The following is a 21,194-nucleotide window of genomic DNA, read 5'->3' as shown; positions in this document are numbered from 1 at the left end:
TATCACAGAAGGGGCACTGAAAGGCTGTGGGTTGGGTCTCAATGCAGATTAAATTGTTGATGTTACAATTTTAGAGCGATTTGAGGTCAGATATCACAGACTTGAAAACTGTACTTCATCAGACTAGGATATTCCAACAAGATATTCCTCCTGGAGGCCGTGAGGCAAGGTGACCCATTATGGATAGTGAGTACCCTGGAGGGAGTGGAAATTTCCACGGTCAGTCTCCCTGGAAACTGGCAGCCCCAGGACAGAGAATTAAACTGGGGAGGGGGAAATGTAAAATCCAAATCACAGACGTGTCCTGAACTCTTCTGGAGAGAGGGTTTTAACATCGATGAGAAGAAAGTCAACCAGGAAGGAGGCAGAGCGATGCCTCATGAGGGGCCCTAAGGAAAGATGTGTCCTGAAAGGAACTAGGTTTCCCAGGATGTTCATCTTCTGTAACCTCCACAGTCTTTAGTAAAGTAAATCTGGTCAGCACCTACAGGTTAGTCTCAACTGGGCTATGGAAAGTTAAGAGATTTTTCCCTTTTTTTTTCCCTAATTGCCTCTCTTCTCATGAAATTTTAATACCACAGATAGACTGGATATCTGTTTATGTGCTATATGCATTTCTGTGCTTTATAAGAGTTAAAAGAGTAAGATGAGTAAGATGTTTTTACCTCCTCATGAACCAATTTTCACCCCCGTGGATACAACATCTTCACCCATTGAGAATGCACCGAGAAGGGATAATAGCTTGAGAGATGTCCATTCTCAGACTATCAAGAGGTGACCTGCAGAGGAGCAAGTAGCGATTCATTGGGCAGAGCAGAGATGAGAGAAGGCTGAGACCTCAGAGACAGCCTGGGTTTGCAAAGTACATAAACCTCCCCAGGTAAGATTCCCTGCAGTTGAATAGAATCCCCATTCTAAGTTATCATAATACGGTTATTTAAGGAAATATAATTTTATTTTTTGTAGTTATAGGCTAGTAAGGCCAAGGAACATTTGGCTTACAAATGTAAGTAAACATATATGGACAAAAATTGATGGAGAAGATGGGGCTTAAAGCTCTCAGTGAAGATGGAACATCATGTACACTCAACAGTACCAACAAAGAGGCATGTGTGATGAACAAAAGAGACAGAATCTACTAATTAGGATAATTAATGTCTCTGAAAACAAAGGTAAAAGTTGAAATTATTAACCAATAGCAGTGCTGTAGAGTGTCTCAACGGCTAAGGCTAGACTGGTGTTCCAGTAAAAGATAACCAGAGACAATTGCATAAGAATCAAAATGCACAGCTAAGATTCATGTATCATAAACTTTACCTTTAGTCCTTTGCGCTGGGGATTGTGTTGCCTGTTGCTTAGTGGGAAATGGATCTTCATTAGGAGATCAGAGCTCTGTTTTCAGCTGAGCTACTCTGCACTCTTGATTCTTCACTTGCTGGCTATCAGTTCTGCAATCTATAAAGTGCAGGAGCTAACGTAGAGGTGTCTAATGTACTCTCCCTCCTCTAACATTATTTGAAGATATAAGATTACATGCTTTGCTTTCCTATGCCCCAAAGCAGCTCATATTTGATGAGTAAGCCAACAGTCAGCCATTAACTACTCACTAAGTATGTCCTATCTTCCATGTGGTACTGAGTATTGAGACGGGGCTGGATTAACATAATTCATTCAATTGGATCTCCTTTTCCTGCTCGTAAATATCTAAAATGTATTGTATGCATAATTAAAGGTAAGATCTTCGAAGCAGGTAACACAGGGAAAGGTAATGCAATGACTTAAATTTATACCAAGATGTAAATGTCAGATCCTTTCCTGAGAGTAGGGTTTGGCAAAGAGAAAGTGGAGAAAGACCAGGAGACTCAGAATGCCTCAACTGAGAGGCAGGACATGTGAGTAAAGGAACAACCAGCAGGAAGCCAAGGCTGTTGCTGCTGCTGCTACCCTGACTTAATGCACTTGGATATATACTGAGCACCCCAATAGGCTAGTGTGGTAATGCTTTCAGCTTGGGTTTTATTATATTTAACAAACTTATCTAAAGATAGAGTGGTGGCTAAGGTTTGAATCTATCATGGGGTTTAAAATGACAAGAGTTGGCTTCAACTGGTTAAAACATGGAGCACCAAGTTTATGACTGACATGACCTTCAATAAAATAGAATATATCCAAATAAATGGAGTTACTGATACAATATTCTTCCACATATTTTATCACTCAAGCTTTTTTGGTTCTTTCATAACATGAGTGAAAATTACATATTTAGACTAAGAGAAAGAAGTTTGCATTTGAAACCAAAATAAATAGAGAAATTATTTTTGACTTGGAGTATTTTTCTTGGTAAATACACCGCTGGCCAGACTTGAGTTTTTGGGTTTTTTTTTAAACTGATTTGATTTGCTATATTAAAAAGTGGCAAAAAAAATGTACTAACCCAGCTTCTGTGTAACTCCAGAATAACTGTGAGGAAAATAGTTTTTCTTCATTTTTTTCCTATGGAATGGAATCTGCAGACCACCATTATAGCCTGTCTTTTATAACATCCTTGCACTGTGCAGTGTGACCTCCAGCCACACACACTCCAGAACTGCTCACCAGCCCCTCAGTCCATGGTCTGTGTTCACAGGCACAGGATGCATCTCTTACCACTTCTTGCTAGCGTTAGTCACAATCTATTTCCCCCATGGACTCTGGGCTCCCCAAAGGACAGTGACCATGATTATTCATCTTTGTCTTCCCTGGCACCTGGCACAACATCTGCATAATATATACGCTCAATTAGTGTTAATTGCATGAAAGTAAACTATTTTTATTTTCAGTGGCCTTCTAATTATGTAAAACAGTATAGCTATAATGAATACCAGAATCCTAAATGTAACCTAACAGTGTATCTCTGTTAGTAATTTAAATCTTTTAGAATTCTTTAAAAAAAGAAATGAACTTTAGTCAAATACATATTTTCTAATTCGCATAAGCACAAGATATTCTTAAATTACTCTGTATCCATGCCTTCTTTTATGTGAATATGTAGGAAAATGGAGCTTCCTGTTACTTTTTATTTGTCCTGTTTGGTTTTAATTAGCATTGTTAACAGAACAAAACATGCAAACTTAGGAAACAGCTAGCTAATAATATTTTTCATTTTTTATCCCCATATTGGAAGGCCTGCAGATCCAGCCACTTGGTGTCTAAATATTTATTTACAAAATGTCAACAGATAGGAAAAAGTGTAAATAGAAACGTTGGTGATTTTAATGAGAACTAGCTCTGAAATCTAAGATTAACTGTGTCTCAAACATTACAAATAAATACTTATTCTTCTGGACCAATACTTACCTGGATCAACATCAAACACCGAGCTATGACAAACTTTCTTATGACATTTTCCTGAACAATGGATAAAAAGACAAATATGATGAAGGACAAATATTAACTCCATGGTTCCATTTATCTCCCCTTCTATATAATTTGTTATCTGCTGTAACGTGGATAGGTTTCACATGCTATAATGTACTAAAGAACTAGGATATATTTTAGAAGAACTGTTGGTAATGCTAGCTAAATTGTTAGACAAGAAAACAAGCTCTGGATATCAGGTCATTTCACAGATCTCCAAAAGGTCACATGCAAGTGAGGAATCTGTTAAATTATTTTGGAATCTCTTGATAATTACACAGAGACTCAATCAGTTTCTGAATATTAATGTATTAATGGATTTTTAATAATTTTTGCCTTCTTTCAATTGTGTTTATGATTTATAGCTCCTACAAATACTTTTAAGTGGTCATAATTCAAGTACTTAAATGAGACTCTTAACTATAAAGTCAGGGAGTAGAGTTAAGCAATTCTGTAGTGCAGTGGGAAATCTGGGGAGTGATTTTGCCCTCGGGACATTTGGCAATGTCTGAAGACATTTTCGGTTGTCACAGCTGAAGTGCAGGGAGCCGGGCAGGTGCATTGCTATTGCTATGTGGTGGGTGGAGGCCAGGGAGGATGCTAAGTGTCCTCCAGTGCACAGGACAGCTACTCCCTGTCCCCCAGCAAAGCACTATTGGGCCCAAAATGTCTACAGTGCCAAGACTGCGCAACTGTGACATAGAGAAAGGCACAGTAATTTGACCATAAACCATGTATAATTAATATAACTGAACATTAACGCTAACATCAGCTTTCAGCTTGGCTCTCAAGTCACAATCAACAGAATTGTGCTAATGACAATTTTGCAAAGAATGTTGAAGAGTTCTCCAGATACCTGGTTTCTATTTTATTTGTCATTGCTTTTGGATCCTCCACAAAGTCCCAAATTCAAAATTAGTTTGTCAGTTATGAAAATACTAGGGAACCAAACTAAGATAGGTTAAGGTTAGAACTCAGTAGCCAAATACTGATGGTTCTCATAGTTTAGGATACACAAGACTACCCAGTGTACACAGAAAGCTTGTTTAAGATACAATTCTAGGACTTCTGACTGAGAGAGTATTTAGTGGGCATCAGCTCAAGGGACCATATTTTAAAGAAATATTAATTTAGCGGGACGAATTGTTAGTGTAAACCCTGGACCAGCACTTCCCAAACCTGGAGCATAGGAATTATCTAAGGACTGTTTCAAAATAAAGAATATAAAAGATACATGTATTGATCTTATTCCTAGAAATTATGATTCAACAGATGTTGGAATAGGACTCACATAATTATGTATATTTTAAAGTCTCCAATAGGACTCACATAATTATGTATATTTTAAAGTCTCCAAGTTGATTCCATTGATCAACCAGGGATTAAATTTGCCACCATAGTCTATTATTATATCATTTGGCCTAAATTCATTTTTGATAGAAGCTAGGTGAATGCCTATTCAAAACTGAATCTCCGGACAGTGCTTGGGCTAGGTATAGGTTAGGCTTTGATGTATATTTAAGCCCCAATTGCCCATCTTTCTAGCTATGTGATCCTGAGTACTTCACTTAAGCTCTCTTAGGTTCCTTCTTGGTAAAATGGGAAAAAAGTTGCCTACTTTGCACTGGGATTTTGTAGATTGGTTAATAAAGCGTGTGGCCTGGAGTAGGCACTCAGTTAACAACTGTAAGCTTTAAAGCAAAATAGATATCTAGGCATACAGAGCTATAGGTAATATATAGGTACCTACATCTGCATATTAGATAGAGATGCTGATGAAATGTTGATATCGATTACAAAGCACAAATTAAATTATGTGTTTTTAAAAGTTAGGAATAATTACTAGAAGGACAGTAATATTCTAGGATATAACTACACAAATGAAGAGGTTTGAAAGATAAGTCATATAATGCAATTTTATACCAATAAATTTGAAATGAATGGCACAATTTACTAATAAAATTTTAGTTATTAAAACTGGCACAAATAAGTACAATACCTTAGGAGACCATCATCCACTGAATATATCACAATTAAAATAAAAAATATATGCCCAATTCTACAAAGGTACTCAGTCCTAATTCTTTTACAGCTGTTGTCTACCAAATCCTCAAGAAACATGGAATTTCCAACCTACATAAACTGTTTCAGAGCATAGGAAACTATGAAAAGCCACTAAACTTATTTTATGATTCACATAAAACACTGGAATCAAATATGATACTATGACTAATGACAGCTAATTACAGCAAACGACAGGACACTCTCATTTATGTACAAAAATTGATAGCTAGTCTAGAGACTTGCATAACCCATTTAAAGTATAATGTAAGAAGAAAGATGTCATTTTTTCATAGGCACAAAAACAACAGAATAGCTAGGAATATAACCTGTTAATTTTTTTAAATCCATGGAAAAATATAGAATGTTACTGAAGGACTTAAAAAAATAATTTTGTATATAGAAAAGTATATTTATGGATCCATAAACTCAGTACTTTATGACTATCAATTCTCACCATATTAATTTATCAATTCAATTAATTCCAAATAAAATCCCAATAAAATTTTTCATGGCAGTTGAAAATTTAATTCTAAAATTCATGTACAAGAATAAATGCAAAATGGTAGCCAAGACAATATTTAAAAATAAAATATGGATTTTTCCTGTATGACATTAAAACATATTATAAAGTATAGTAATTAAAACTGTGTGGAATTGGCTAAGGAACAAATACATCAGTGAAATTAAATATATAATGCAGAGAATGGCCCATTTATAGCTGGGAAATTCGGCATGATAGATGGAATGTTTTATATCAATGGAGAAAAGACAGATTATTCAATAAATGCTTCCCAGGAAACTGCCTAATCATTTTGAAAAAAAATTAATTATATTCTTCCTTATGGCAATTATAATATTAAATTCTGTACGGATTAAATACATAAATGTAAAAGATAAGACAATCTAAATAATAGAAAAAAATAAAAATGATTAAATTTATGTCCTTGAAATGGGAAGATCTTGTGACAAGACACCAAAAATTGGTAAGTTTGTATCAAGCACTAGAACCTCTTATTGATGAAATACATCATTAATAGAAAAAATGATGAAGACATTCAAGGAGAAAATATTTGCAATATGAAGGATTTTCATCAAGAATATACAAAGAATTTCTACAAATCAGTAAGAAAAGGACAGTGCAATAAGAATTAGGCAAAAGAAAGGAATAGTCCATTCATAGAAGAGAAACTACAAATGGTCAAAGCAGATATAAAGATTTATTCAACTTCACTAATATTCAGGGAAATAAAAATGGAAACAACATGTTCATCTACCAGACTGTCAAATATTAAAAGGTTTAATGATATAAATGTTTATGAGGGTGTGAGGAATGTGATGGATGCTCTCATACAATTTAAAATTTCAAATGTTTATAACACACTTCCCAGGAATAATTGGGCATCTACCCTAAAAAGGTACTATGCCTGGGAATAAAGTGGAATGAGTAAAAATGTTGCTTACAAAAAGGTAGAAACTGCCTAAGTATCTCTTAGAATTACCAACATTATATTAGTGTTAGGAAGCAGTTAAAAAGGAGGATTTGGACTAACATGATTGAATTTCTAAAAATATTTTACTGAGTTATAAAAGTATGTTGTTGAATGGTATATGTAAATCAATATCATTTACAAACTTCAAAAAAAATTATTTTCTATGGCTACATATATGTGTATATTAATATTTTAAACAGTCTGGAGAAAAGCATCACCAAACAATGGATTGCCTGGTTGTGTAAGGTCTGCAGCTAAGAATGGTTTTTAAAATTTTTAATGGTTGAAGAAGAAATTTGAAGAAGAAAAATAATTTGAAACACATGAAAATTATATGAAATTCTAATTTCATTATGCATAAAGTTTTATTAGAATACAGTCACAATGCAGTCTCTTCTGCATACAAACACACACACACACAATGGAATAGTATTCAGCCATTAAAAAAGAATGAAATACTGCCATTTGTAGCAATATGGATGGACCTAGAGATTATCATATTAAGTGAAGTAAGTTGGACAGAGAAAGACAAATTTCTTATGATATCACTTATACGTGGACTCTAAAAAATGACACAAATGAACTTATTTACAACAGACCCACAGATACAGAAAACAAACATGGTTACCAAAGGGGAAAGGTGAGGGGAGGGATAAATTAGGAGTTTGGGATTAGCAGATACAAACTACTATATATAAAATAAACAACAAAGTCCTACTGTATAGCACAGAGAACTATATTCAATATCTTATAATAACCTATAATGAAAAATAATAATAAATATGTAACTGAATCACTATGCTGTACACCAGAAACTCCAGAAACTAACACAACATTGTAAATCAATATATTTCAATATAAAAATACCGTCATGATCATTTGATTAGATCTGTCAATGGAGAAATTTAAAGATGCTTTAAATTTAAATGTAGCCAGATGCTTTCACGCTACAATGGCGAAGTTGAGTAGCTAGTATAGAGACAGTAAATACAACCTTAAAAAGTTCCATTAATTAATTTAATTAGTATTTAACTAATAGAAAATATACACCAAAAATATTTACTATCTGGTCCTGTTGCAGAAAAAGTTTGTCAACCCCAAGGAATAAACAGGAGCTAATTACAGCGGTCAAAGAGAGAAACTATTAACTCAAAATACCTAGGTTCAAGGTTGCTTCAGCTGTGACTTGACTCAGTTTACACTGCCATCAGGATCCATCTCTTGGCTCCGCTCCTCCCAGGCTATTTCCACACTCAGACCCACCTAACTCCACAGATGCCTGAACAATAATAAACAGGTATAACAAACAGTGACAGCAGACCAATTCACCTTGTCTGTAACATGCACTGGACTTTCGCACATTTGCTTTTCCTTGAAATAACGTGTTCAGTTCCCCCATTTCTCTCTTGTCATTCCTTAGCTAAAAAATATTTAAGTGACTGTAGAAAAATTCTAACAAAGAAGGAGTTAATCTTAGAGATTTAATATCTCTAAATTTTGATAAAATTAGGGTCATCATTTTGGACCAACTTTTGGTTGGCCTTTTTGAGTTCATGAGACAAGGTTTCTGCCTTTTTTTTTCTTGTGTTTTTGATGTTACTGTCGTTGCTTACGGAGAGCAGGAATGTACAAATAGCCACGCAAAATATGCATGATCTTTTTAAAAAGTGTTAATCTTTTAAAAGGAAGAAAGAAAGAAAATAAATAATACTTTTACTTCTCTTTCCTTCAGGAATTGTTGTTTTCCACCTGGGATGTTCTCCACAATTTCAGGCGGAATTGGTTTTAGTTCTATTCCCACAACATTTAACTCTTAGACCAGTATGTGACTGAGCAGCTTCCACTTTAATTGATTTAAATTGCACACATAATTCTGATGGAATTATTCATTGTAAAGTGTACCTTTGGGCCTTCCAGAATGCTGCCTTTTTTCTATGAATCCATTGCATTAATTTACCTGCAAATTCTCCCTTTCTCTAGAGGCTTCTCCTGGTTATGTAAATACTTTTGTACAGACTTCTCATAACAAACTGTTCCAAAACACTGTTCTCTCATTTTTTCCCTTGCTTAGCTTGGACATAGACTTTTGGAAGCTTCACAGTTGCAGTTTTTAATGATTTTTTCCTGATAAATCGGAGATATTTGTCATATATCTGATTCATTAATAGACTGTTGTAATAAACACTAAAATGTGGATACAGAATTCTATCCCTAAAAAAAAGATCCAAATTTCACTTCCAACACAGTTTAATCTTAGTTTTGAAGGTGTGTTAGTAATCGATACATGTTTTCCATGATAATTTTACCCTGGTTTATTCTACTATAGACTAGTTAAAATAACAGTGAAATTGGTGAATGTAGAAAGAGTTGTAATGGCAATACAATTTCATTATTTTAATTCTGTGTGTGATAACAGTATCTTGTCACTAGCAAGTGTTTCTAAGATGCTTGAATTGTGACCTTATAGCAGCCTTGTAAATAGGCTAACTATGTGGAGACCAGCAAATACTCCCAACCTATCAGTCCATATAGCTCAATTTACTATTGCAACATCCTCAAATTATTTGTTCCCATGGTTCTGTCCATCGTAGACTGTGTTTGCAAAGGACAGGGATTTGCTTGAAATACAACAGATATTCAATTAATATTTGAGGAGAGAGGGGAGGAATAAAGGAGGGAAGGGAGAGAAGAATCCAGGGCAGGTGCACATATATAACTGTGAATATAAGACTCAGAAAACAATGAAAGAATAATCATTTTGCAGATATTGCAGCTGGCCTGGCTTAAGTTCAAAAGCTTATATACATGTGTAGGGAGGACCAGCTTTTGGTGCCTCACTTCACAGCAGCCACCCTGAGTCTTGTAGGCTGAGGCACTTTCCGGGCAAGCAGGAAGTAGCGGGGGAAGTGGCTTCTTGCTTTTAACTGGTAGCAGCTGTGCAGTAGCAGCCCTGCCCACACCTCCGCTATTTTGTTGACCCTTGATGTTTAGTTTGACTCCACTTCTCCTGGCTGGTGGGGAAGGAAGGGAGAGGACAGCTTGACTCTTTCCCTCCTGCTGCTATTCCAGCCTTCCTCCCTCCTTCTTGTTTTTCCTTCTTTCCTTCCTGCTTTTTTTCATCAAAGATAAAAGTTCTTGAAAAAGGCTCAGGACATAAAGTTCTAACTTATATGTTAAATATATGGACTACATTTTCAAAAACTGTTAATTTGGTTCAGATTACAGAATTACCATGATTTTATACATAGTTAATCAGGCTTGAATACTTACGATCAATTGATTTCAGCAATTTCTGATCCCCAAAGAAAACATCACACGTAATCAGTTATGCTTAGTAGAATGGACCTGGACTAAGTAAAGAGAAAACTGTGTAAAGCGGTGAACTGTCCTCATACTATCTTCTGATCTACATTGGATTATATCTTGAAATATTAATATTCTGGCTAGCAATGTGGTATAACTCATACAGGCTGAATTGAATACGGGTGAGTTTTATAAAGGAGCTGAATGATTTGCAGCAAATAAACAGTGTTATAAATGTTGGTGTTTATTCCTGGGACAGATGTAATCATCAGGAAGAGATAAAGCCAACATGTGTATTAGGAAGGAGGTAGTTTGAGCTATTGCTGCGTAGTGGCTGTATTTAATTTACTTAATATTATGGTATCATATTCTTAAAATATATAAAAGAAAATGCTCATGATCCTAACCTTTACTGGTTTGAACAAAACCTGCATGTTAAATGTGTTACCTTACTGTCTGTCATAAAGAAAACTCAGGATAATTCTCCCCATATGGTGCTGTGCATTTAATTCTCTTTAACAGAGCCACCTGAGTACATGTAAAGTCAGGGATGGAAATGAAAGCTATTGACTTTGATGGCACTATTCCTGAATCATTTATCACTGCCAATACTCCACAGACGACTGGGACCCCAATCCTATTGATTAGTTATTACATTCTGAACCTGCTACCTTATTTCTAGCATGCAATAAAATGAACTCAGTATCTGTAACTTTCATATTAGTTGTCTTCTCGGTTGGTAAATGGTTATAGTTAATGTTTACTATGTACAGTGATGATTGTAATAAGTCAGAGCCACACATCTTTTGCTCCAATTTTCTTACCATCCATAGACCTTTGCTTCTCTACCTGGGGACCTCAAAATGCTGGAAGAGTGCTTTCACTTTCTCAGTTGATAGCTGACTACCAACTTTGCCCTACACCTACACCCACAACCCTCTCCAGAAATCTATTCAGAGCCTAGGTCCACCTTGACCATCTTTATCTATAAGATAACTTCTGTAACATAGAACTGATGGGAATATAGGGGCTAGCAGTCACATTTTAACAGTTTAACATCGGAATGAATGATCTAGAGAGTGTTATCTCAGATAAAAATGCTAATCCTAGCCAAACTTGTCATGAAAAAGATGGCATTTTGTCAAACTGTTTTCTCTCTGTTATCCTGTCTTCTATTTTTGATCTCAAAAACTTAGAAATTTTCCACAGGAAAAAAAGAGTAATTTTTAAGATCCCCTCTCCGACTAGGAACAAGTTGTTTGCCCAAATTTAACGTTCATAAGTCTTTTAGCTTTAAATCATCCCTGTGATCCTGCCAACAGTCAAAGGACAGATAATTGAGAAGGTTCAAATTTTAAGTTGCTGCAAATACACAAAAGGATTCTATTTCTGATAACCAGAAACTAGTGGGGTTGTTAGTGTCACCCATAATTTGGTAATTTAGATGTCTATCTAAGTCATTAATTCTGACACAATAGCCTCAATCTGAAGGAAAGTTTTCTTTTTGTTGCAAGTTAAAAATGCTACCTAGTGGCATGCCAGGATCTCTGAGCTATATGTTGGATGTAGGCTGTAATCTATTCTTTTAGGGGCTGACAAAAAATTAAATATCATCTTCTTCTGTATCTGTTACACATTTTAAACACATACTAATTGAACTCAGTGGTTACTAAACGTCACAGAAATATTTACTGTGTTTAGCCACTTGGGGGATTGCTGGGGGCAGTGAGTTGAGGATAAACCCTTAAGTCTGGGAGTCAGAGAATTAATTACCTGTTTGCCTCAAAAGTATATGGAATAAATAATGGTGGGGTTATTATACTGTCTCTAAGTAATTTTGTTTTCTGATTGACAGGTATATGATAAAGAGGGAATTAAAATCCAAGGAGAAACAGAAGAAAAGTATGTAGAAAATGCTATTCCCCCAGGCTCACTATATTGTCTTGTAAAGAAAGATGGGTCTGACTGCCAGTAACAGTCTTAAACAAAATAATCAAACAAGTGAGACTGAAGAAATAGCCTTCTCACATCAGCGCGAGACTATTAGGTAATACGGGAAAATTTAGCTAATGATAATTATGATGATGCCAGCAGCTACTTATTAAATGCTTATTCCATGCCAGGCACTACTAACTTCTATCATCTGGAAAATAACTTTATTGGTAAGTTAGTCTCCACCATTGTTTTCCTTCCTCATCTCTATTTAACCAGTGCAGATATTGAGATATATAGAATTGATCCAGGCCACTCGGAGCTAGTATTTGAAACAGTCATTTTGACTTGTATGTCCATATTCCTCTACTTTGATATACTGTTTCTACAGAAAGACATTGAGTGCAAGTAGCAAGAACAAAAAACTATCAAGCAAAAACCCTTTAACCATACGAGCAAATCAAACTGAAAATGATATTCTTGAGCCTGATCAATCACTTCATTTTGAATAGTTGTAAGGTGTTTTCAAAATCCAGTTCCAATTTATCACTATTAGGCATAATCTGACTGAGGTCCTGTAACCAGTGAAGGGAATTCCCAAGGAGCAGCTCCAAAGGTGTTTTAAGCATTTGTAGACATGCACCCCTAAACTGACACTTTTGGGGACAAATGTGCTGGGCTGATTGTTTACACCTAATATATTGGTTTAAAAATCAATCATACTGTCTTATCGATATGACTTTTAGAGAATTTGCATATAAAAACACCAAGGAAAAGCTACACTATACATTTAAAACTATAAATGCACTAAAAGTGTAAATATGAAAAGTAAAAGCCAAAAGAAGAAAATATAGGTAAAACCTACTAGAATAAAATCTTCGGGGTAATGGTTTAGAGAATCACTGCTTTAAAAAAGATTAAATTAACCCCCCCCCAACAAGCATATGGAGGTTAGGAATTGATAAGTTGGATTACATTAATATAAACTATTTATTTATTCTTTTAATATTTAAAAACCCTCGATAAGGTTACTTGATCTGTCTTTACACTGTCACTTCCGACCACACTCTCGTGGCCAAAGCAAGTCATGTGGCAGGAAGCGCACATCAAGTGGGAGGAGCTGTCAGGTTACAAGCAAAAGGGTGTGGACACAAGGAGGAGCAGAGAACTGGGGTCCATAATTCCATTTACCACAATGCCTTATGCCCTAGCTACCCTGCTTCCTGATACACATCTCAGAGCAACTCCCCCACATGTCTACAAGGAAATGAGTATAAAACTACTAGTTGCAGCATTGTTTATGAGAGTAAAGGTAGGCAGCTTAGGAATCCCATACAAAAGGGGTGTGAACAACTAAAATATGGTATATGCCATCAATGGAATACAAGGCAGTAGTCAGCAGTACTTAATTAGATTTAAATATAGCAACATGAGCAGATCCCCGTAACTAAATATTGATTTCAAAAGCAAGAAGCAGTATGGAATTTGTTGTACAGCATCAGTTATTGTAAACCCCATTTACATAATAACACTGTATATTTTTTAAAGGTACACATATATCTGTCAAAGACATTCATTAAAGAAAAAGAGAGAGAAGGTGCCAAAGAGGAAGCAAGGAATAGAAATAGTACAGGGAATTAAGGGAGAAGAAAAAATAATAATGTAAAACAAAAATGGGGGCTTTACAATAGACTAACAATTTAATCAAATCAATTTGTGCCCCTGTGAATTTTAAACAAACGTTTTTATAAAAACACACCCCAAAGAAGGGACTAAAATGAGCATAGTATATTCAGAAGATTTGTAAACCAACCAAGATTTAAGCTGAGTTTTGGATTTACAGAGGCTCTGGTTTGAGAAAGGATGTTCCAGGAGAAGCATGTCATGATCGAGGCAGGGATGGGAGAAGGAAGTGTGAAAATTGTACTGGGCTTCTTCGGGCAGAAATTTAACGAAAGCTTGACAGGGTGTGACAATGGATGAAAGCACAAGGCAGAGTTCCTTGTAATCTGACACTGGGGCTTTTATTTTGATCTTCCCATAGCTTTGGAGGCCTTTGGGAGAACCCGGGGACAGTTAAGCAGAGCCTGATAAAAAACAAGCCCTTTTGGGGAGGAGTTTTTGAACAACCATGTGCCACTTCATTTCCTTCAGAAATCACTGCTATCAGAGGTTCTATGACACTTTATTGGCCTCAGACACTGATATTAAGAGAAGTTTTCCAAGAGTATTGGGAATTATTCTTCCCCTGAAATATTTAAAACAAACAAACAAACAAACAACAACGAAACAAAACAAAGCAAACCCTTTGGTTACTGTGGCAATGACCAATATCAACTATTTAACCCACGCTGGGAGAAATTATTAAGAGGACAGCAGTTAGAGACAGACCTTACAGGGTTCTCTGTTTCATCATCACTTAGAACATCCCCTCAAATTATTAACACCTTTTCTTTAAATTACAACTTTCCTCAACTGGAAAAATCTTTTTTTTTTTTTAAAGTACTTTTAGTCATTTTGAAGAAACTAAACTGGCATGGAAAATGTTGAAGGGTAATTGACAGTACATATTGTTTTCAAATGTCAGTATTTTAAAACTCAAAAATTTCACCCTCAGGAGCTTTTTAATTCTAATTTCTAAAGAAATAATTAAATATACACAAAAACATATTGCATAAAAATGTTCACCATAATGTGATTATAATAGCAAAAAATTTTAAAAAAAATAGCTAAATGAGCAAGAACAAAAAATTAGAAGAATTAGGCACTTTTGTTTGATCAAATGCTATTAAGTTATGAAAAAATTATTTTAAAGTATTTAATAACATGGGAGAAACACTCCAAATATATTGGTATGTGAAAAAGGTATATATAATAAACTTTTGTATATATACCAAAGTTGAACAAAATATATTTAAATATTAACAATGTTTATCTCTGAATGTGAGACTACATGCAAAATAATTTCTTGTTTCTTTCTTTTCCAAATTCTCTTATGTGATTGCTACTTTTATAAAACAAAATAAATAACATACAAAACTGTATTGAATAAATAAGTTAAATACTATTGAAACTGGTAATTTAAATAATTCATAATCATTCTTTTTGTTTGTTAAAATATATGTTTTAATTCCTCCAGGCAATCTTTAAGAATAGAAAATTTAGATATACACTCACCCGTATTTTGGAAATTATCCAGGAATATTCAAGGTACATATGCTATACAGATATGGAGGATTTGATGGAAAGGAAATGGCCAAATTAAAAGTGAATTTTACACCCTCAATGAATTAAAGAAAGTTGAAAAGGCAACAAAAGCTATGTTTTTGCAAAGCATAGCCAAGTACAATTTTCAAAAGATATTTATTCTAGTTCACACATTAAGTCTCAGGATAGACTTACACACCAATTCACTGCTCACTGTAGCCAGGGCACTGCTCAAGTGCCAGGCATGTGTGGTGGTATTTTTAATAATAGGTAACAAAATGAAGAGGCAACTCTCTCCGAAAAGAGCAGAATTTAAAGAAATAAATAAAAGCTATCAAGGTGATGAAAACAACCTATTAAATGCTGGTCACCTTCTATTTTCTCTTCTTATATCTCTCCTGGAGTTTTTTAACAAAGTATCCCCAACAACTGGTAATATTACATTCAGCCATGTCACCACCTACAGGATTTCCGGCGAGTAGGGATTAGAAAGAACATATTTTCATTTACAGGAACCAATCCTTTAATCCTCAAAATAGAAAAATGAGCCACAAAGTATGACAGATCCAAAACACAAACAGAGTGTTGACTTTTCTTGCTTAGATGATAAACAGCAGCGATCATCTAGCTTGATTTCAAGAGATAGTACTGTGAAGCTCAAAACTGCCACTGGATCATGAAGATGCTCACAAAGGAATAAATGCAATCCTGCAGATTCTTTCCCTTGCCTTTAGTGTTCCTGAGGTCAAATGTGTGTGTCCCCGGGTTCCTCAGAGTATATGAAAATGAAAGAGAACTTATTCCCACGGTTTGCTCCATCAACACTATCTGTCTGCTATCTCTGAGACAGAGTGCGCACTGTGTTGCTTCTTTGAAGTTTCAGGAAGTGATCTCACGTCGAGATGCCAACAGATTAGACAAATATTCCCGGTCCCCAAACAAAAGGAATAACGTCTCTCCTCACTTGGAAATTACCAGCCAGGAATCATGTGAAAATGGTTGGATTCCTTCATGATGTCGGAAGACACTAAAAACAAAATCATTACCCATGATGGGAGTATTTGAGTTGTATTTTCACACAGCTTCCCCAAATTGCAAGACTTCTGCTGCCAAAGAAGAAATACCTATGAATTTACCAGGGACTCAGAGTCTGGGAACGCACAAATGATCCCAGCAAACACTTAGGTTGGTGTTTCAAGTAAGTACCAAGTCAGACTATAAGGTGTAAAGAAAATCTTACATCATAGAGGCAATAAAAAAAATCATATGGAAACTTCATAACTATTAGATGGGTCAGGACTGACTCTGAGGTCTAGAAGCCAAATGAGAGTCAGAAAGAAACTGGTTTTTCTTTTCTTGAGGCTGGAATCAAGATACTTGTGTGAGTACAGTACATCTCCTCTGAAATGCCATCCTCATTTTTTTTTTAACATTGCCTTGGCATACTTTCACCTTTTATTTCTATAATTAAGTCTGACTATCATCCAATGTAGAGAAGCTGAAATGGATTAAGTTTTGACAAACAGGCAGCTGGAGGAGGAAGAGAAGACTTGCCCTGAACAAGAAAAATAATCAAAGGCAAAGAGGATGGAACAGAATCTGTTTTCTCTCTCCAGTGGAAACAGATAAAGAGAAGAGAGTTTAACTGGCAAATGGAAGACTGAATTCAGACATTCTGAAGATCTTACAGGTTTGCCAGCTACTAATAAGCACCACCTTTTAGTAAGAGCTAAATGCATCATAGATATGAATCTCAACATCACAAACTTGATTGTGCAGAAAATGTGATTTTCTCTATAGTCGTAATTGTCAGATCTCTGATCTGAGCTCCCAGCCTGCCTCATATAAGCAAGTTAATAGTGTCGTTTTTGATTTTTTTCCCCTTTTCAGCACAGTGATTTTTCTGGGTCCGTTCCTCCCTAGAGGGTCAGAAACTGCACAGTTTAATCTTCCTCTCAGGTTTCTTCTTTTTTCTGTTACCCAAAAGCCTGCGGGGACAAGAACAGTGAAGACTGGCCTGCTCTGCGCCTTTCCATCGGTCCACAGAAGTCCTCCCCACCCTCTCGGGGCTGCCTTGGTCTTCAGCCTCCTAGGAGTTCTCCAATCCTCGACCTGGCTCTCTACCCCACAGTCCATTTACAATGTCCCCGGATTCAAGAAACTGAAGCTGAAACACTTAGCTGGCCCTGGAAAATTTCCTGAACTCCTCTCAATTCATGCCTTTTAAAAGTCCAAGCAGTTACCTGAATCTAATTTGTATTCAAATACCACCCATTCTTCAAAGCCCCAGATATTTCTCCCTGATCCTCTCAATCAGAAGGAAATTTTCTTTTCTGAACTCACGGTCTGCCCCTCTCCTACGGCCTTTCTCACCTTCTGCTGCCACAAACTTTGAGATGGCAGGTACTTCTACAGGTGGAACCCTCGTTGATGGTGGGCATCTGTGTGACTGGGGTCGTGCCTACTGTGACTGACTCTCAGCTAAGTCCTGCTGGGTGTTGGGCATTTTTAATACTGTCCCTGCCTTCTGCCCTAGATTACGATAAATTATATCCAAGCTTTCCTACTGTAAACTCCCCAAGAAAAATGTTTCAATTTGATAGTCCATTCAATGCCTTGCACATAGCAGGCAATCCAAAACATTTATTAAATGAATCCTCAGATAAAACTAGACTAGGCCACAACATTTTCAATGGTATAAGAATGAAAAACGCAAGATGTATCATTCATCATTGGCATATAAATACAATTTACTTGCCAGCATTACTCTCTTCTCTCCACTCCTTAATGCCTACATAAAGTCTCATAATTTTTAATTTGAGAAAAGAATGAGTGGGGTACTTTGGTTTTAATTTGTGGAGATAAAAAGAAAATAAAATTATTCAAACTTTGCTCTTCTACCACCAACACTTAGTAATAACACTGTCATCATATAGAGCATATTTAAAAGGCATTTGAGAAATCCATCTTTTCCCTGATTTAAAATTATGTTTTAATTCTGATTCCTTCTAAGGAGGATTAACACTCAGCAGTCACTTTTGTGCTCCTCGATTACCCTGATATAAAAAGAGAAACAGTAAAGACCATAGAAGAGTATTTACAATGCACAAAGACCAGATCCTTAGACCTTCATAAAATCCTAGATTATTGTACAGCATCATTGCACAAAGAATTGGCTTTTGTTTCTGAACCATTAAGTGAAAACAAAATGAAATAAAAATGAGTCAGATCTGCCCTATTGTAGATACTGAAAAACAATTTTTCTTATCACTTTAGAAGACTTAGTTTGTAAGAACAGAGAACAGTAAAAAGCTCTTGAGATACAGATGATGGTGGAGGACTTTGCCTACCTCCTAGCTGAAGGACTAGTGTTTACACCAGCTTTCCAGAACACGAATTCAATTTCCTGTCTTCACAAAGTTATAGATGAATATCTGAGGTACCCATGAAATCATCTGCAAACTGTTGAAACTATGAATGCTAAATGCACAAAAACCAGAGACCTGCTGTGCAGGCTGTCACCAGCTCGACACTGACTTTTGGCATTCTTCATGTTTAAGTGGTTATTGCTACTACTACCACTCCTGTCCCTCCACGAACCCAAACTCCTGAAGGAACTGCCACCCCCACTGCCATCCTTAGGCTCCTGGAGTCTTGTGTTCAAAAGAGTTCAGCACTTGGAGTTTAGGATCTGATAAGATTCAGAGAGCTCAGTGTCCAGAAGGGGCTGGGCTCTAGGTTCAAGTTCATAGTCATGATTCTCAGGGCATGAACCACAGTCAACATGCAGATTTCTGTTTCTAATACCCAACCTACTGAACTAGACTCTCTAGTCGGTCAGCCTGGGGATTAGCATTTAACTCACTACTCACGTGAATTTTTTTTTTAATTAAAAAAACATTGCCACGTTAGAGGTACCATGTAAACTTCAGATTGCCTACAGTCCCAGAAAAAATAGCTCCCAACATAAATAGCCTTACTGACAACTGCAGTCAAGAAACCAAGGTTACCTTCCCAGGTAGTGCCTCAACCTGGGTAAAAAAAGTTCATGACATTTTTAAACCTACACATAGGGCAAAATTAACTTTTAACTAATCTCAATACAACAAACCAACTTCTTGAAGGAATATTTAAATGATTCCTTTGTTTCCCAAAAATCCCACACAAAGAAGCCCATCCAGCTATTATTGTTAGATTAGAACTCCCTAAATCAGGATGACCCAAGTGAATATGTAACCATCATGGGGCCTGAGAGGGGGCTGCCTTTGCCCTAGTCTGTCAAACCAAATTTCTTCAGATAACTTCTACACAAGTAGTACCTCTGCAGTGAACATTCCAGCTTTATTCACCATCAGGACCCTTGAACAATAATTGTACTAAAAACATATACTCTCATCCAAAACGAAATAGAAGAGGCTACTGTTTTTCACTTAGAGCTGAAAGATTCTATTTTAGAGAGGAAACGAAACCTTTTGTTTTTCAAATAGCATATTGTAAACATTACTGAGAGCAGTTCCTTATCCAGTTCTGTGCAACTAACAGTTTCTTCAAGTTGGTTAGGTGATTGCTAGCAATTAGTAAGGTTAACATTGTTTTTATTGATCAGCCTGGCAGCAGCAATTGGCAACATTAATATAATTGCTTTATTTCTCAGAAAACCTTGGCCTAAGAACCCAGCAGTATTGGGAAACAGTTGGGAGATAAAGAAAAAAAGACTATATGCTTTAGATTGGACTTAACATTCTGCCAGGGCTTTGCTAACTGAATTAGGGGCTAAGAATTCCTTCCCTTTGGTGCTAAGAACTTATTTTTCTGTGCGTCCCCTTTCCTCAGCATGACAATGAATTTCCACAGGAGACAGAGAAGAGGTGGGTCTTTGATCTGAGCTAGGACCCTACATTACAATCACCACAAGCTAATAAAGAAAGAGCTCATCACCAGAATTTGAAAATTCAGCTTAGCGCATAGGTTTAACATTGTTTTCTGATGAAATCAGAGGCCTGAAGGGAAGGGAGGACATGTTTGCTCTGCTTTCTACATCTCTAAGGTTCTGATGAAGTTGCATGTGTCCTCTCCTAGCTGTACTTCAGATATGAAATTAATACTCAGGCCCCAGAATGATTCTGGGTCTGACTACATTGTTATTCCCTTAAGTCATGCTTATTCAAGGGTTGCTAGAAAGAAAAGGTAAAACCTGAAGACCGGGTCCTTCTTGTGACCCAAGTTCTTGTAGTTCTTCACCAGAGTTCCAGTCATTTCTCTGGGAATTCAATAGAAACCTTCAGTCATTTGTTACACTTGACCTGCTCCTGCAAAATGACGAGTTCATTACTGTACCCAACCTGTCCTTCAAAATGACTAAGTTAAAGCTTCATAATTGCCAAAGCTGTTCAAAATTTTAAAAATAATTTTTCTTCTAGTTAAAATGATTGGGAAAATTAGAATAGGTTTTGTTTGGATATTTGTTCAGGGAGTTATAACTCTTCTAAAAGAGGTTCAAATAAATGTTTCAAGCTGCTTGCAACACACACAAAATTGTAGATCCTTTTCATGAGAATGACCACTTACTGGGCATTCTTTGTTTCAAATACCTTATCTTCAATTCTTACAACAATCTGGCAAATTAAAGCCCAATTTGATAGATGAGGAAATGAACAGAAGAAATGATTACCACAAGGTCAGGGAGGTAATCAGGGGCAAAATCCAGATTGATCTGGTTCCAAAGCCTATGTCTTTCCTGCTACAGCAGACTTCCTCTTGGTGGAAACCCTTAGGTTTCATTTAACTTTCAAGTGTACAAAG

The 21,194-nt window shown here is 36.1% G+C and overlaps 1 long non-coding RNA gene across 9 annotated transcripts in view; it reads right to left on the bottom strand.

The window, feature by feature from the left end:
• The window catches only part of LOC105082918 (uncharacterized), a 456,837-nt gene that overhangs the window by 52,733 nt on the left and 382,910 nt on the right, over positions 1-21,194 (bottom strand). The window contains exon 12 of one of the 9 annotated variants that reach the window (XR_012508218.1): positions 666-779. The exons of the other annotated variants lie outside the window; for them this stretch is intronic. This is a non-coding gene — a long non-coding RNA (uncharacterized LOC105082918). The remainder of the gene's footprint in view (positions 1-665; positions 780-21,194) is intronic. 9 annotated transcript variants of the gene reach the window in all.

The sequence above is a fragment of the Camelus bactrianus genome, chromosome 7 (assembly GCF_048773025.1).
Source record: "Camelus bactrianus isolate YW-2024 breed Bactrian camel chromosome 7, ASM4877302v1, whole genome shotgun sequence".
Taxonomy (NCBI): domain Eukaryota; kingdom Metazoa; phylum Chordata; class Mammalia; order Artiodactyla; family Camelidae; genus Camelus; species Camelus bactrianus.
This window is presented reverse-complemented; position numbering and strand designations above follow the sequence as displayed.